We start from the raw sequence: 18,340 nt of genomic DNA on the forward strand, positions 1-18,340 counted from the left end.
TCTCCATCTTCAACTAAACCATTGCCACAAATGGGTTTGCCAGATTCAACAAAGCAGAGGTTTCTTTTATTGTCAAGGACCTGGCAAGTTAAGGAAATCGGTGCAGGGAAGTAAATCAGCGCAGATAGGTGCAGCAGATGCCTGGACAGCAGCAGCAGGAGAGGTAAGAGAGAGTGGAAGAGTGGGAGGGGAAGCCTTTCGGGTATAGTTAGGAGCCGGGACCGGGAGGGAGGGGGCTATTTGGCCTGGGATTGGTGTGGGGATGGGGTGGGAGGAGACCATTCGGCCAGGGATAGGAGCAAGGACCGGCACCAGCATCGGGAGGGAGACTTTAATAATTTAATGGAGGTAAGTTGCTGCAATGTATTTTAATGTGCTTGTGCAGGTTGCGAGCTGGCTGTATGTTTCATTTTCCAGCCTCAGCCCGCATTGTGTCCCTGGTTACCGTGGCAACCCAATCTTTTTGGCACAGATCAAGGCTCAACCCCAAAACTAAACGACAGGCTAGGCGGTGCCAAAATGAAGAAATCAAATGGGGAAACTTGGAAGATTTTTGGGGGGGAATATTTGGGCACCAAAAAAATGGGCGTAACTCTTTAAGTACGCCAAAAAAGTAGCTTTGGGGAAAATTGAGCCCTGAAACACTGCAGAATAACACACTAAAATCTCTTCCAATGTAAAGCTGTTTAAATGGATATTTTGCTATTAATATTGTAAAATACCTTCATCTTCTGTTCCACTATGTATCCGAGAGTAGGTGCTGTTACTGTTCACTGATTAGTCTCAACTGAACACTTTCTGGCGTCAACCCTTTCAACAGTGCAGATACAGATATATGTTCAGGACGGAGCACTCAATGAAGCACAAATTAGAAGGAGCAAGTGTAGATGCAACTGCATAAACCACAACTTGTTGGCCAGAGGGTCAGCTTGAAAGCTACTTTGTCTGCTGAGCCGAAGTATTCAGACCTCATGGAGCCTGCATATGAAAGTCATTCAGGTACTCAACATCAGGACTTCATGGAGACATCTGAAACTTTGCCAAGCGACCTATGCAGTTTGTGGGAGTCTATGGAGAAGTCCACAACGTACATCTGGACAGTGCTACATGAATGTCTAACCAAAGCTAAAGGTCACTATGGAGAACATGGCCACTCCAGTGTTCTCTAATCTCAGGATTGCTACCATCATGAATGCTATGACTGGTGCTCTACAAGCCACGGGATCGAATAAACTGTGTTGGTGAATCAAACTGCGGCATCCATAACAAGGATTCAACATCCTTACCACTACCCATATCTAACCTGGGGGTGTTTGCCAAAATCTAGCTGTAGCAATATGCATTGCCCTGTGACGGCATCGTTTGGGGAATTAGGCCGTGAATTTCCTTGGAAATGCTCCTGCTCCACCATTGTAACTTCACCAGAAGTGCAGAAAAACCCTATTTACACATATATCCAGTAAAACACCTCTAAGGAAATTCCAAGTTTCTTCATATAGATATGTTTAGACTTGTCTCGGTCTAAAAGGTTGGGCCTCTAAACATGGGATGGGTCTAAATTGAGCACCTATACTGCAAACACACTTGTCTGGCATGCATCCTTTAATCCCCCTCTCCTCTACCTTCAGAATCTGCAAACAAAGAGGTTTGGCAATAAGTATCCCTATATCTCCTTTCAAAGGATCAACAAAGACCATTCACTGTGGAAACAAGATCACAGATATAGTACAGCTTTAAAAATCTCTCAGTGCAGCTCCAAAAGTGGCAATGTAATAAACAATAATGTACCTTTAAGAGCAAGAACACAACTGGGTTCTACCTTGGACTGCCCCTTTTACTTGGGCACTGAGCCTATGTAGTATTATTCCGATGTTCTGATTACAATATTGGAACCTCCCCTGATTTGCATTGTAATTGCGCCTAATGAGTCTAGCATACAAATGGTGCATTTGTTCCAGTGCCTCAGGTACTTCTGGGTCAGGTTATTATGCGCTTTGCACGTCAACTACTTAGGAAGCCTCAGTACCGCGTAAGAATTACGGGCATCGAATATCATATTTTCAGCCAGTATCTCTATTTATCGTTGTAACCCTCAAGGCCATTCCGAATCAGATATTCACCCAAATCTTTTTCATGTGTATCAACTGACACACACTAACTGCCTAAGCTCAAAATCTGTTTCACATATCCATTACTTTGTGAGAAAAAATCCTATCACTGTTCTTGCCTGAGGTTTAATATTCTCATATTCAAGATCAGTTCAGTTCTCGAAGTCCATGTTAAATAACCCCTTTATAAGTATCCATTCCTCTCCATTTAAAGATTTTGGACCATTTTTCCTCTCCATCTGCTTTTCTCAAAAGAATGTAAATTCAGTTCAATGAAAGTTATACTTTCAGTTCCAGAAAATCCTAGACACTCTCTGAACTTTCTCTAATCCAACAATATTCTTTTGAGAACCAGATCATCAAAATTGTGTGCAATATGACAAATAATTTTCACCAATAATCATAGAAGCATAAGTCTATATCCACATTAGATGCAGTATAATGTGGATAAATGTGAGGTTATCCACTTTGGGGGCAAAAACACGAAGACAGAATATTATCTGAATGGCGGCAGATTAGGAAAGGGGGAGGTGCAATGAGACCTGGGTGTCATGGTTCATCAGTCATTGAAAGTTGGCATACAGGTAGAGCAGATGGTAAAGAAGGCAAATGGTATGTTGGCCTTCATAGCTAGGGGATTTGAGTATAGGAGCAGGGAGGTCTTACTGCAGTTGTACAGGGCCTTGGTGAGGCCTCACCTGGAATATTGTGTTCAGTTTTGGTCTCCTAATCTGAGGAAGGACGTTCTTGTTATTGAGGGAGTGCAGCGAAGGTTCACCAGATTGATTCCCGGGATGGCTGGACTGACATATGAGGAGAGACTGGATCAACTGGGTCTTTATTCACTGGAGTTTAGAAGGATAAGAGGGGATCTCGTAGAAACGTATAAGATTCTGACGGGACGGGACAGGTTAGATGCGGGTAGAATGTTCTCGATGTTGGGGAAGTCCAGAACCAGGGGACACAGACTTAGGATAAGGGGTAGGCCATTTAGGACTGAGATGAGGAGAAACTTTTTCACTCAGAGTTGTTAACCTGTGGAATTCCCTGCCGCAGAGAGTTGTTGATACCAGTTCATTGGATATATTCAAGAGGGAGTTAGATATGGCCCTTACGGCTAAAGGGATCAAGGGGTATGGAGAGAAAGCAGGAAAGGGGCACTGAGGGAATGATCAGTGATGATTTTATTGAATGGTGGTGCAGGCTCGAAGGGCTGAATGGCCTACTCCTGCACCTATTTTCTATGTTTCTATGTTACATACCCTGTAATCGATCCCAGTACATTACTAGCCTCGACAAAACTTTCATTTTGTCTAGAAAATGTCAATGTCATATTCAGATATTTTTTCTTTCCTATCCTTACTAATGTACAGAACCATACATTTATTGTTACATTAAATCCATTTGCAATTACTTGTTGTCGCCTCCCAAATCCATGCCCACCTTTCCCGGAACTCCATGTTTGAATCCCTCCAATTCCTTCCGCGCCTGCAACAGTACTGAAACAGCTCTCATCAAAGTCACAAATGACATCCTTTGTGACTGTGACAAAGGTAACCTATCCCTCCTCACCCTTCTCGACCTGTCTGCAACCTTTGACACGGTTGACCGCTCCATCCTTCTCTGACGCCCCTCCACCACCGTCCAGCTGGGTGGGACTGCACTCGCCTGGTTCCATTCTTATCTATCTAATCCTAGGCAGAGAATCACCTGCAACAGCTTCTCTTCCCACTCCCGCATCATTACCTCTGGAGTCCCTCAAGGATCTACCCTTGGCTCACTCCTATTTCTCATCTATATGCTGCCCCTTGGTGACATAATCCGAAAACACAGCGTCAGTTTCCACATATATGCTGATGATCCTCAAAGCATCCTTGATAAAATGCAACATCCCCACTGACACCTGGGAGTTCCTGGCCAAAGACCGCCCTAAGTGGAGGAAGAGCATCTGAGAAGGAGCTGAGCACCTCGAGTCTCGTCACCGAGAGCATGCAGAAAGCAAGCGCAGGCAATGGAAGAAGCGTGTGGAAAACCAGTCTTCCCACCCACTCTTTCCTTCAACGACTGTCTGTCCCACCTGTGACAGAAACTGTAATTTCCATATTGGACTGTTCAGTCACTTAAGAAGTCACTTTTAGAGTGGAAATAAGTCTTCCTCGATTTGAGGGACTGCCTATGATGATGATGACGATGACACCCAGCACTACCTCACTATCACTTCTCTTGACCTCTCCACAGTCTCTAAATTGTCAGACTGCTTGTCCAACATACTTTATTAGATGAACAGAAATTATCCCCAATTAAATATCGGGAAGACCGAAACCATTCAGTTCCTGCCACAAACTCCGTTTCATAGTCACTGACTCCATCCCTCTCCCGAGCATCTTTCTGAGGCCTAACCAGACAGTTTGCAACCTTAGTGTCATATTTGACCCTGAAAAGAGCTTCTGACCACATATCCGCGGCATAACTAAGACCTCCTATTTCCACTTCCGTAACATTGGCCGTCTCCGCCCCTGCCTCAGCTCATCTTCTACTGAAACCTCATACATACTTTTGTTACCTTAAGGCTTGTCTCGTCTGATACATAGAAACATAGAAAATAGGTGCAGGAGTAGGCCATTCGGCCCTTCGAGCCTGCACCACCATTCAATAAGATCATGGCTGATCATTCACTTCAGTACCCCTTTCCTGCTTTCTCTCCATACCCCTTGATCCCTTTAGCCCTAAGGGCTATATCTAACTCCCTCTTGAATATATCCAATGAACTGGCATCAACAACTCTCTGCGGTAGGGAATTCCACAGGTTCACAACTCTGAGTGAAGAGGTTTCTCCTCATCTCAGTCCTAAATGGCTTACCCCTTATCCTTAGTCTGTGTCCCCTGGTTCTGGACTTCCCCAACATCGGGAACATTCTTCCTGCATCTAACCTGTCCAGTCCCGTCAGAATTTTATATGTTTCTATGAGGTTCCGTTTCATCCTTCTAAACTCCAGTGAATACAGGCCCAGTCGATCCAGTCTCTCCTCATATGTCACTCCTACCATCCCGGGAATCATTCTGGTGAACCTTCGCTGCACTCCTTCAATAGCAAGAATGTCCTTCCTCAGATTAGGAGACTAAAACTGAACACAATATTCCAGGTGAGGCCTCACTAAGGCCCTGTACAACTGCAGTAAGACTTCCCTGCTCCTATACTCAAATCCCCTAGCTATGAAGGCCAACATACCATTTGCCTTCTTCACCGCCTGCTATACCTGCATGCCAACTTTCAATGACTGATGTACCATGACACCCAGGTCTCGTTGCACCTCTCCTTTTCCTAATCTGTCACCATTCACATAATATTCTGCCTTCATGTTTTTGCCCCCAAAGTGGATAACCCCACATTTATCTACATTAAACTGCATCTGCCATGCATTTGCCCACTCACCTAACCTGCCCAAGTCACCTTGCAGCCTCTTAGCGTCCTCCTCACAGCTCATACCGCCACCCAGCTTAGTGTCATCTGCAAACTTGGAGATATTACGCTCAATTCCTTCATCTAAATCATTAATATATATTGTAACTAGCTGGGGTCCCAGCACTGAGCCCTGCAGCACCCCACTAGTCACTGCCTGCCATTCTGAAAAGGAACCGTTTATCCCGACTCTCTGCTTCCTGTCTGCCAACTAGTTCTCTACCCACGTCAGTAATTACCCCCAATGCCATGTGCTTTAATTTTGCACACCAATCTCTTGTGTGAGACCTTGTCAAAAGCTTTTTGAATGTCCAAATACACCACATCCACTGGTTCTCCCTTGTCCACTCTGCTATTTACATCCTCAAAAAATTCCAGAAGATTTGTCAAGCATGATTTCCCTTTCATAAATCCATGCTGACTTGGACTGATCCAGTCACTGCTTTCCAAATGCACTGCTAATTCATCTTTAATAATTGATTCCAACATTTTCCCCACTACTGATGTCAGACTAACCGGTCTATAATTACCCGTTTTCTCTCTCTGTTAAATCTCATCATTCTTAATGAGATTCAGATGAACTTTATTGCAGCATGTATTCATTACATCTTCAGATCTCCATTACAAAAAGTCACACACGTGGTTCTTGGCCAGTTTCATTTATACAGTTTACATTAGTAGCGCACACCCACACACACACCGCCCCCCTCCCTCGCATACTATTGGTCTGCAAGTCTGTGTTGTCATACTGTGATTGGCCTGCTGGTGCATGTCCACAGTTTGACTGCTGACAGTGGTTTTCCCCTGTCGTACTCAGCGAGCTATAGTTTGCCTATTCCCCATCAATCCCCCCTTTGATTGTTCCTTTAATGAATCATAAAATCTGATAAGCAAACAATACATGCTCTTTCATTAAACATAACAAACTCCAGTGCGATGCAAAGAGGGCCGACAGGAATCCTTGAGGCGTTTTGGCTGTGGAGCTGTGGCCACAGTTGCTTGATTGTAACAGCATCTGATCAACATAAACAAACAGTACAACACTACAATAACAACAAAGAATAAGACCAGCCCTTGCACCACGGAGCTCCCTATCGAGTCCAACCATCCAGTTGCCCAATTTCACAAGGTGGGTGTGGGAGGCTGTTTAAGCTATTCTACCTCCTTTTTAATATGTTCCGCCAAATTCGTAATATCCTTGGAGCTATCTGGGATGTAGGTACAACATTCGTTTCAGATGAGGGCACAGGTACCACCTTTTTCAGCTAAAATAAAGTCAAGGGCCATTCTATTCTGTAGGGCTGTTGTGCGGATGGCTACCATTTCGCCGCTTATTTTAGTTAGGGCTTCAGCAGTATCATTGGCTCCCTTTTCCAGGACAGATGCCATATTGATAGACTCCCTTGCCAGTTTGGCAGTTCCATACCATGGGACCAGGATGGCCAAGAATCTCTCAGCCTCCGTGATGGCCCGTTTCACTCACTGTTGATGAGGTGCCACTGGCAGGGAAGTCGAATGATGGATGTAGGGTACAACATAACCCAAATAGCAAGATCCTATCCAAGATTCTGGCAGCTGGGGGTAAGCCCTGTGGCTGCAAATAAAGTAGGTACCATTATAGATGATATAGCGAGCTACCGCCTCAGGATACCACTCTTGAGTGAATTCTTCTTGCCCGTAAGGTTCCGGAATGTCAGAAAGCTGGTGTTAGCGCCAGGAGTTACATTGAAATACTGGGAACAATTACTGTACCCCATTTCTTGCCCTCCGGTTTGGTTTCTAATCAGACATACCGGCCCTTGTGGTCTTCCTATCCCTGAGGTGTTGGTGAGGACCAAGAACGGGGGCTTTAGGGTCCAGTTATAATTGGGCTGGTAACTCGCATAAAAGGGGTTTTTATAACCTGTCGAATTGAAGGCTTCACGGATTTCCCTCATTTTCTTCTTTAATTCCTCCTTATTGGCCACATTGTTTGGGAAGCGCGTTCTCTCTAACGGTCCGGAGAGGTCCCAGTCCCTTACTTCTGATACATTACAGGGGATAGGTCTCAAGGGGATGCCTCCCTCTGAATGGATGGGTACATGAGCACATATCCAGCAACTGGAGACATTGGCTTCCTTAGCATAGCAAGATGACATGTACATAAAGGTGTTCACATGTAATTCCCTTTTCACTAACTTAGGTGTATAGAGTTGGATGGCCGAGGGTAGGCAGATGCCTAACATACATACAGACAGTATCATACTGAATTTAGGCATTTTGTCAAGAGTAAATGTCCTTATTAGATTCAAAGTTTCAGTCACTGGATGCTCGCTTAGCGTGCGATGAGTGAATCCAAGCCTTCTTCCCTTGGACTTTAACAGCCGACTGGGTAGTCAGTAACATTTGGTAAGGTCCTTCCCACTTGGCACCCAGAGGTTCCTTATGTATTTGCTTCACATAGACCCAGACTCCTGGGACAATGTCATGTCCTCCTTCTGGTGGATCGCCCCGGCTGCCGATACCTGTTGGGAAACAGAACTAATAGCATTTGTTAGGTTTCGGCAGTTTTCTAATAGAGTGTTACTCATCAAATGACAGTCTGCTTTTCGCAATTTGATGGTTCCTGGCAATGACATGGGTCTTCCTGTTATTACTTCAAATGGACTCAGACCTGTAGTTCTATTTGGGGTTGCCCTGATGTTACGCAGCACTATTGGTAATGCCTAGGGCCATGGAGTTCCCTCCTGGTGATATTTGGCAAGTCATTGTTTCAGAGTTCAATTCATCCGTTCTACTTGCCCGGATGACTGTGGGTGATCAGGACAGTGTAAGTTCCACGTAATGTTCAGTAACCTACAAACTTCTTGGCAAACAACACCCGTAAAATGGGTTCCTTGGTCGGAGTCAATACTATTTGGAAATCCCATCGGGAAATATAATCCACTGCACAGGACCTTGGCAGTGTGGGTGGCCCTTCTGGTTGGGACAGCCTCTACCCATCTGGAGAATCGGTCGACGATCACCAGAATGTCAGTATACCCTTGACATGGAGGGAGAGGTATATAATCGACCTGCAGGTCCTGGAATGGCCCGGCAGGGACGGGGGGTCTTAGTTGGAGCATTACCATCGTGGGTTCGGGATTGTTTTGCTGGCAGATCACACAACGATCCGCTACCAGCTGGGCGTGTTTCTTAAACCCCCGGCCCCACCAGCTTCTCTGAAACTCCATTCTCTCTCTTGCATCTAGAATATCCATGGCCTAAGGAGTTAAGGGTTACAGGTTTCCCATCCTCCCTCCTGTCTACATGCACTGCCTCTCCTGCAAGCATATTAAAAAAGGGACATAGATTGGAAAGAGGAATGTGAGAGATCTGTACCACCCTAGGCCACCAACCACTTTATGCGGGTGTGTGAACATGAAGTATTTGTGTACAATGTGCTGGCAGTGTGATTGGTGTTTGTTAATTGCTACGTTTGTGGGCCATAGGATCAACACTATTTATGAAGATGGAAATTGGCAAAGTGCAGTGCATCTGCTTCTATGATGATGGCCCAAGCTTAGAGTGAAGTGCAGTTAAAATGCATTATAAGCCAACATTGTAAAATAAAGTCACATATGAGCACATTTACCATAGCAACCATGTGCAGACCACAAAATGTCTTCATCACCTGTTTCCAGATTTGGGGCACATGTGAGAGAGCATTCACACTCCCTGTCACCTCTATTCATGCTGCTCTGGAGCTGCTCTTTATTATAGGGTGGCCCTTGCCCCAAAAAGTCCCACCCTTCTCTACCAGACCTCCAAAGCAATAGTCACTCAATGGTGCAGTTCTCTCTCTTTGCCTGCCTTCAGTCATTTTTCACTTTCAAAAGAGTCCAATACGACATGTGATGTGCGTGTGCTTATCCTCCACCACATATGTATTACACCTTATATTGTAGTCATACAGGGCTCCCACCTGAAATGGGCATGGGGTCTATTGCCTATGCAATTCGGGGTCTACTGTCTATTTCAGGCCCTTTCATGAAATTAGTTGGTGCCTGTGTGCAGCATACTGCAATCAATTCTTTTAGATGCAGAACAGTAAAAAAAGAGGTCCTTAAAGGAACCGCTGGAAGTTGCCAATATAGGAACGGTAGCATAGTGGAATCCAGAGGTCTGGACTAATGATACACAAGAGATTAATGTGCAAAGTTAAAGCACATGGGATTGGGGGTAGTGTGCTGACATGGATTGAGAACTGGTTGTCAGACAGGAAGCAAAGAGTAGGAGTAAATGGGTACTTTTCAGAATGGCAGGCAGTGACTAGTGGGGTACCGCAAGGTTCTGTGCTGGGGCCCCAGCTGTTTACATTGTACATTAATGATTTAGACAAGGGGATTAAATGTAGTATCTCCAAATTTGCAGATGACACTAAGTTGGGTGGTAGTGTGAGCTGCGAGGAGAATGCTATGAGGCTGCAGAGTGACTTGGATAGGTTAGGTGAGTGGGCAAATGCATGGCAGATGAAGTATAATGTGGATAAATGTAAGGTTATCCACTTTGGTGGTAAAAACAGAGAGACAGACTATTATCTGAATGGTGACAGATTAGGAAAAGGGGAGGTGCAACGAGACCTGGGTGTCATGGTACATCAGTCATTGAAGGTTGGCATGCAGGTACAGCAGGCAGTTAAGAAAGCAAATGGCATGTTGGCCTTCATAGCGAGGGGATTTGAGTACAGGGGCAGGGAGGTATTGCTACAGTTGTACAGGGCCTTGGTGAGGCCACACCTGGAGTATTGTGTACAGTTTTGGTCTCCTAACTTGAGGAAGGACATTTTTGCTATTGAGTGAGTGCAGCGAAGGTTCACCAGACTGATTCCCAGGATGGCGGGACTGACATATCAAGAAAGACTGGATCAACTGGGCTTGTATTCACTGGAGTTCAGAAGAATGAGAGGGGATCTCATAGAAACGTTTAAAATTCTGACGGGTTTGGAGAGGTTAGATGCAGGAAGAATGTTCCCAATGTTGGGGAAGTCCAGAACCAGGGGTCACAGTCTAAGGATAAGGGGTAAGCCATTTAGGACCGAGATGAGGAGAAACCTCTTCACCCAGAAACTGGTGAACCTGTGGAATTCTCTACCACAGAAAGTTGTTGATGTAGATGTAGTCCTTACTACTAGGGGGATCAAGGGGTATGGCGAGAAAGCAGGAATGGGATACTGAAGTTGCATGTTCAGCCATGAGCTCATTGAATGGCGGTGCAGGCTCGAAGGATCGAATGGCCTACTCCTGCACCTATTTTCTATGTTTCTATGTTTCTATGATCCATAAACATGAGTTCACATTCCACTAAGGCAGCTGTGTAATTTAAATTGAGTTAAATAAGTCTGGAATAAAAGCCATGACCCGCTTAGCGCCTCAGGGGGTGATAGCGGGATGCTAAGCACTTACCGACCGGGTGCGGTGAGAAGATTGACTCCCATTATATTCGGCAGGAAGTTTGTGGTGGCAGTTTGGCATTGCGCCTCGATCTCCTTCGCCTGGAGATCGTGAAGTCATCGCCGTGCGCATCACCCTGAACCCAAACTTCAGTTCTGCCCCCTGCATCATCGCCGGGCGAAAATACCAGCAGCTACACGAGGCATTCATCGGGAGGCCTGACACTTTGGGGGCAATGCTTAAAAACGAGTTGGCTGAGGTAAGTTAAAAGTCAGTCCTCTCTTTCAATTTTTCCCGCTGTTCCTTGCCTGTGATCGACCAGCCCGGCACTCTGCTACAGTGCATCATGCTGGGTGAGGCCGGATCACCACTGCCATTTGGGATTAGGTCAGTTCTTCTTTTGCAGAGTCTGCAGTAATGGCCCATCCCTTTAATTAGCCTGGCGCTAATTTTTCCAACTTGTAAAAATTAACGCCCCAAATGGTGTACTGCTGAATTTCTCCTCTCATGAAACTATTGGATTGTCATAAAAACCCACCAATGTCCTTTAGCGAAGGAAATCTGCCACCCTTACCTGGTCTGGCCTACATGTGACTCCAGACCCACAGCAATGGATTGACTCTTAATTTCCCTGTCAAATAGCCTAGCAAGCCACTCAGTTGTAACAAACCGCTACGGAAAACAATAATAAGGATAAAACTGGATGGACCACCTGACATCCACCCAGGCACCGGACTCAGACATGGCAAAGGCACATCCATCCCAGTCGACCCTGCAAAGTCCTCCTCACTAACATCTGGGGACTTGTGCCAAAATTGGTCAAGCAACAGCCTGACATAGTCATACTCACAGAATCATACCTTTCAGCCAATGTCCCAGACTCCACCATCACCATCCCTGGGTATGTTCTGTCCCACCGGCAGGACAGACGCACCTGAAGTGGAGGCATAGTAGTATACAGTCAGGACGGAGTGTCTCTGGGAGTCCTCAACATTGACTCCAGACCCGATGAAGACTCATGGCTTCAGGTCAAGCATGGGCAAGGAAATTTCCTGCTGATTACCACCTACCACCCTCCCTCTGCTGATGAATTAGCACTCCTCCATGTTGAACACTGTTATGTATTTAACCCCTTGTAACCTGCATCACACCTGACCACCAGAGGGCCTACCTGTTGGAGTCCCAAGGGATCCCAGCATCTCTTGGGAGCACAGTGTATAAGCAGGCCACCCACGTGGTACCTGCATTCTGGAACCTTAATAAAGGAGCTAAGGTCACACTTGCTCATTATACACAGTACTCAGTCTCACCATTTATTATAGTGTAACAATTGGCGACGAGGTAATGAACGACCATGCGAAAATGCAAAGAACAGTCGGCATCCTGGAGAAGTTCTCAGAGGGGGACGATTGGGAGGCCTTCGTGGAGAGACTCGACCAATACTTTGTGGCCAATGAGCTGGAAGGGGGCAAGAACTCGACCAAACGAAGGGCGATCCTCCTAACTGTCTGTGGGGCAACAACCGATGGCCTCATGAAGAATCTCCTGGCCCCAGCAAAACCAACAGAGAAATCCTACGAATAACTGTGTACGCTGGTCCGGGAGCAGCTAAATCCGAAGGAAAGCGTTTTGATGGCGAGGTATCAGTTCTACATGTGTCAACGATCGGAGGGCCAGGAAGTGGCGAGCTACATTGCCAAACTAAGGCTGCCTTGCAGGATATTGTGAGTTTGGGGGATTCCTAAAACAAATGCTCAGACTTTTATGTACTGGGCATCGGACATGAGACAATCCTTCGCAAACTGTTGACTGTAGAAACTCAGAATCTGAGTAAAGCCATAACAATAGCCCAGGCATTTATGTCCACCAGCGACAACACCAAACAGATTTCACAGAACAAAGAAGTTTCGGCCAGTACTGTGCATAAAGTAATGTCGGTTTTGAGCAGAAATGTACACGGCAGAACGTACACGCCGGCGGCTGTGGCCCGACCTCAATTGACCCAGAGTCCACCATCATTTGTTAATGTGAGGCAGTTAACCCCCTGTTGGCGCTGCGGAGGTGATCATCAATGCCGCTTTAAGCACTATGTGTGCAATGGCTGCAGAACAATGGGACACCTCCAGCGAATGTGCAGGCGAGCTGCAAACCCTGCAAGCCACCACGTTGCAGAGGAAGATCGATCCACAGTGGATCAGACAGAATTGGAAACTCGCACGGAGGAGGCAGGTGTACGGGATACACACGTTCACGATGAAATGCCCGCCAATAATGTTGAAAGTTGAACTGAACGGTATTCCAGTGTCTATGGAGCTGGACACAGTGGCAAGTCAGTCCATAATGAGTAAAACGGCCTTCGACAGGCTGTGGGGAAAGAAGGCACACAGGCCCAAGCTCAGCCCCATTCACACCAAACTAAGGACTTAGACAAAGGAACTAATCTCTGTAATTGGCAGTGCTGAGGTCAAAGTCTCCGATAATGGAGCAGTACACCAAATACCACTGTGGATTGTGCCAGGGGATGGCCCCACGTTGTTTGGCAGAAGCAACCGCTGGAACTGGGACGACATCCGAGCGCTTTCGTCCGTCGATGAAACTACATGTACCCAGGTTCTAAGCAAGTTCCCTTCGTTAGTTGAGCCAGGCACTGGAAGCTTCTCAGGGGCGAAGGTGCAGATCCATTTGATTCCCAGTACGCTACCCATCCACCACACGGCTCGGGCGGTACCATACATGATGCGTGAAAAAGTGGAAATTGAGCTGGACAGGCTACAACGTGAAGGCATCATCGCACTAGTGGAATTCAACGACTGGGCCAGTCCGATTGTCCCGGTACTCAAGGAGGATGGTATGGTTAGAATTTGTGGGGGCTATAAAATAACGATTAACCGTTTTTCGCTGCAGGACCAGTACCAGCTACCCAAGGCAGATGACCTATTCGCGACCCTGGCTGGAGCGAAGACGTTCACCAAGCTGGACCTAACCTCAGCCTACATGATGCAGGAGCTGGAGGAGTCTTCAAAAGACCTCACCTGCATCAACACACACAAAGGTCTGTTTATCTACAACCGGTGCCCATTCGGAATTCGGTTGGCCGCAGCGATCTTCCAGCGGAACATGGAGAACCTGCTAAAGTCGGTTCCTTGCACAGTGGTTTTCCAGGACGACATATTGGTTACAGGTCGGGATACCATGGAGCACTTGAAGAACCTGGAGGAGGTTCTTAGTTGGTTGGATCACATGGGGCTCAGGTTGAAATGCTCGAAGTTTGTTTTCCAAAACATGATGTTGAATTCTTAGGAAGCAGAATTACAGCAGATGGCATCAGACCCACCGACGCCAAGACAGAAGCCATCAAGAACGTACCACGACCACAGAACGTGATGGAGCTGCGGTCGTTCCTGGGACTCCTTAACTACTTTGGTAATTTCCTACCTGGGTTAAGCACTCTACTAGAACCCCTACATGCGCTGCTGTGCAAAGGAGACAACTGGGTATGGGTGAATTCACAAGAGGCTGCCTTTAAGAAAGCCAGAAACTTATTGTGTTCTAACAAACTGCTTGTCCTGTATAACCCATGTAAATGATTGGTGTTAGCTTGCGATGCGTCGTCATACGGGGTTGGGTGTGTGTTACAACAGACTCATGAATTGGGAATTTTGCAACCAGTTGCGTATGCATCCAGGCGTTTGTCCAAGGCCGAAAGGACCTACAGCATGGTTGAAAAAGAGGCTCTGGCATGCGTTTACGGGGTAAAAAAAATGTACCAGAACTTATTTGGCCTCAAGTTTAGGCTTGAAACTGACCACAAGCCGCTCATATCGCTATTCTCGGAGCAAGGGGATTAATACCAATGCGTCTGACTGCATCCAAAGATGGACGCTCACGCTGTCGGCATACAACTATGTAATTTGTCACAGGCCGGGCACAGAGAACTGCGCAGATGCTCTCAGTTGGCTACCATTGCCCACCACTGGGGTGGAAATGGCACAGCCTGCAGACTTGCTCATGGTCATGGAGGCATTCGAGAACGAGAACTTCCCCATTATGGCACACCAGATCAGGACCTGGATCAGCCAGGATCCTTTACTGTCCTTGGTTAAAAAAAAAGTTTGTGGTTCTGGCCATCCAAACCGTGGTCGAGGATCCACGTGGACTATGCGGGCCCATTCCGAGGAAAAATGTTTTTGGTTGTCGTGGAAACATAGAAACATAGAAAATAGGTGCAGGAGTAGGCCATTCGGCCCTTCGAGCCTGCACTGCCATTCAATGAGTTCATGGCTGAACATGCAACCTCAGTACCCCATTCCTGCTTTCTCGCCATATCCCTTGATCCCGCTAGTAGTAAGGACTACATCTAACTCCTTTTTCAATATATTTAGTGAATTGGCCTCAACAACTTTCTGTGGTAGAGAATTCCACAGGTTCACCACTCTCTGGGTGAAGAAGTTTCTCCTCATCTCCGTCCTAAATGGCTTACCCCTTATCCTGAGACTGTGACCCCTGGTTCTGGACTTCCCCAACATTGGGAACATTCTTCCTGCATCTAACCTGTCTAAACCCGTCAGAATTTTAAACGTTTCTATGAGATCCCCTCTCATTCTTCTGAACTCCAGTGAATACAAGCCCAGTTGATCCAATCTTTCTTGATATGTCAGTCCCGCCATCCTGGGAATCAGTCTGGTGAACCTTCGCTGTACTCCCTCAATAGCAAGAATGTCCTTCCTCAAGATAGGAGACCAAAACTGTACACAATACTCCAGGTGTGGCCTCACCAAGGCCCTGTACAACTGTAGCAATACCTCCCTGCCCCTGTACTCAAATCCCCTCGCTATGAAGGCCAACATGCCATTTGTTTTCTTAACCGCCTGCTGTACCTGCATGCCAACCTTCAATGACTGATGTACCATGACACCCAGGTCTCGTTGCACCTCCCCTTTTCCTAATCTGTCACCATTCAAATAATAGTCTGTCTCTCTGTTTTTACCACCAAAGTGGATAACCTCACATTTATCCACATTATACTTCATCTGCCATGCATTTGCCCACTCACCTAACTGATCCAAGTTACTCTGCAGCCTCATAGCATCCTACTCGCAGCTCACACTGCCACCCAACTTAGTGTCATCTGCAAATTTGGAGATACTACATTTAATCCCCTTGTCCAAATCATTAATGTACAATGTAAACAGCTGGGGCCCCAGCACAGAACCTTGCGGTACCCGACTAGTCACTGTCTGCCATTCTGAAAAGTACCCATTTACTCCTACTCTTTGCTTCCTGTCTGACAACTAGTTCTCAATCCATGTCAGCACACTACCCCAAATCCCATGTGCTTTAACTTTGCACATTAATCTCTTGTGTGGGACCTTGTCGAAAGCCTTCTGAAAGTCCAAATATACCACATTAACTGGTTCTCCCTTGTCCACTCTACTGGCAACATCCTCAAAAAATTCCAGAAGATTTCTCAAGCATGATTTCCCTTTCACAAATCCATGCTGACTTGGACCTATCATGTCACCTCTTTCCAAATGCGCTGCTATGACATCCTTAATAATTGATTCCATCATTTTACCCACTACTGAGGTCAGGCTGACCGGTCTATAATTCCCTGTTTTCTCTCTCCCTCCTTTTTTAAAAAGAGGGGTTACATTGGCTACCCTCCACTCCGTAGGAACTGATCCATAGTCTATGGAATGTTGGAAAATGACTGTCAATGCATCCGCTATTTCCAAGTCCACCTCCTTAAGTACTGTGGGATGCAGTCCATCAGGCCCTGGGGATTTATCGGCCTTCAATCCCATCAATTTCCCCAACACAATTTCCCGACTAATAAGGATTTCCCTCAGTTCCTCCTTCTGACTAGACCCTCTGACCCCTTTTATATCCGGAAGGTTGTTTGTGTCCTCCTTAGTGAATACCGAACCAAAGTACTTGTTCAATTGGTCTGCCATTTCTTTGTTCCCCATTTTGACTTCCCCTGATTCTGACTGCAGGGGACCTACGTTTGTCTTTACTAACCTTTTTCTCTTTACATATCTATAGAAACGTTTGCAGTCCGTCTTAATGTTCCCTGCAAGCTTCCTCTCGTACTCTATTTTCCCTGCCGTAATCAAGCCCTTTGTCCTCCTCTGCTGAGTTCTAAATTTCTCCCAGTCCCCAGGTTCACAGCTATTTCTGGCCAATTTGTATGCCACTTCCTTGGCTTTAATACTATCTCTGATTTCCCTTGATAGCCACGGTTGAGCCATCTTCCCTTTTTTATTTTTACGCCAGACAGGGATGTACAATTGTTGTAGTTCATCCATGCGATCTCTAAATGTCTGCCATTGCCCATCCACTGTCAACCCCTTAAGTATCATTCGCCAATCTATCCTAGCCACTACACGCCTCAAACCTTCAAAGTTACCCTTCTTCAAGTTCTGGACCATGGTCTCTGAATTAACTGTTTCATTCTCCATCCTATTGTAGAATTCCACCATATTATGGTCACTCTGCCCCAAGGGGCCTCGCACAACGAGATTACTAATTAATCCTCTCTCATTACACAGCACCCAGTCTAAGATGGCCTCCCCCCTAGTTGGTTCCTCGACATATTGGTCCAGAAAACCATCCCTCATGCACTGCAGGAAATCCTCCTCCACTGTATTGCTTCCAGTTTGGTTAGCCCAATCTATATGCTTATTAAAGTCACCCATGAAAACTGCTGCACCTTTATTGCATGCACCTTTAATTTCCTGTTTGATGCCCTCCCCAACATCACTACTACTGTTTGGAGGTCTGTACACAACTCCCACTAACGTTTTTTGCCCTTTGGTGTTCTGCAGCTCTACCCATATAGATTCCACATCATCCAAGCTAATGTCCTTCCTAACTATTGCATTAATCTCCTCTTTAACCAGCAATGCTATCCCACCTCCTTTTCCTTTTATTCTATCCTTCCTGAATGTTGAATACCCTTGGATGTTGAGTCCCAGCCCTGATCATCCTGGAGCCACGTCCCCGTAATCCCAATCACATCATATCCGTTAACATCTATTTGCGCAGTTAATTCATAGAAAACATAGAAACATAGACATAGAAACATAGAAAATAGGTGCAGGAGTAGGCCATTCGGCCCTTCTAGCCTGCACCGCCATTCAATGAGTTCATGGCTGAACATTCAACTTCAGTACCCCATTCCTGCTTTCTCGCCATACCCCTTGATCCCCCTAGCAGTAAGGACCTCATCTAACTCCTTTTTGAATATATTTAGTGAATTGGCCTCAACAACTTTCTGTGGTAGAGAATTCCACAGGTTCACCACTCTCTGGGTGAAGAAGTTCCTCCGCATCTCGGTCCTAAATGGCTTACCCCTTATC

This window comes from Pristiophorus japonicus, chromosome 1 (assembly GCF_044704955.1).
Source record: "Pristiophorus japonicus isolate sPriJap1 chromosome 1, sPriJap1.hap1, whole genome shotgun sequence".
Classification (NCBI taxonomy): domain Eukaryota; kingdom Metazoa; phylum Chordata; class Chondrichthyes; family Pristiophoridae; genus Pristiophorus; species Pristiophorus japonicus.